Below are 885 nucleotides of genomic sequence, written 5' to 3'. Positions count from 1 at the left end.
ATCCTCGCGGCGGCACGGACTACGACGGTGGCTGACTCGTAGCGAGACCTTCTCCCTCCTCCCCCGTCTGCCGCCCGGCGACCACTACTTACTCGCTGTTGTGGAAGTCTGGCAGAGGTTTCGCCCGGCGACCACTACTCCATGCCAATTTATTTTTCTTTTTTCATAACCTTTGATAAATTTAAAAGCTGAAAATTTTTCTTGATTGTTGATTAATTTACTAAGTCAACATAATGCACTATGCAATTCACTCTGTTCTTCGTCCTCAGAAGTTGTATCACTCAGATTTTGAAAGTTGCACCTTTCAGGCTGATGCTTTTCATTTTATTCTTCTTTTAGGACAATTCTGCACGTTGTTGGATCTCTCACGAAAACCACCTTGAAGAATTTTTTTGTATTCAGAATTTGCAGAGCTAAGGGAGTCAGAAGATGTAAGAGTAGTAGTAGATACTTAAATGTTAGTTATTCTTGATGTCCAATTATTTTCCTCCATATAATTGGGTTTTCAATATGCATGCAGCTATCAAAAGTTTATGATCGATGCTATGGTCTTACGCTATCACCTGGAGAACAGAGAATTGCTGTGGTATGCCTTAGGCTTTTGTATCCGACATCTTTTTGTTCAACTGACTGTTGCTATCGGTGAAGATATGTGCATAAGCTGCAATTGACGGCTGTCTTTTTTCAGGTCCGCAGTTTGGATCTGAACCTTTTGAACCAGATGTATCAAGTCAGGTAATATTGCTTATGCATTGTGAGAAGTACTGGGTTCTTGTGCTACAAATCGTCCTTGCTTCAATATAGCATTTAGAATTAATTTTGGTAATCAAAACAACAGGACACAAAAGGCGGTGGTCGAGTTCATTTGGATCGGTGGCCAATATA

General features: G+C 40.7%; 1 long non-coding RNA gene across 1 annotated transcript; it reads left to right on the top strand.

The window, feature by feature from the left end:
* Window positions 1-540: 540 nt before the first annotated feature.
* On the top strand, window positions 541-885 carry LOC103629625 (uncharacterized). The gene is made up of 3 exons (XR_554543.2): window positions 541-586; window positions 689-735; window positions 839-885. It is a non-coding gene; the product is annotated as an uncharacterized lncRNA (long non-coding RNA).

This window comes from Zea mays, chromosome 6 (assembly GCF_902167145.1).
Source record: "Zea mays cultivar B73 chromosome 6, Zm-B73-REFERENCE-NAM-5.0, whole genome shotgun sequence".
Taxonomy (NCBI): Eukaryota; Viridiplantae; Streptophyta; class Magnoliopsida; order Poales; family Poaceae; genus Zea; species Zea mays.
Note: the sequence above shows the minus strand (reverse complement) of the source record. Positions and strands in the feature narration are given on the sequence as shown.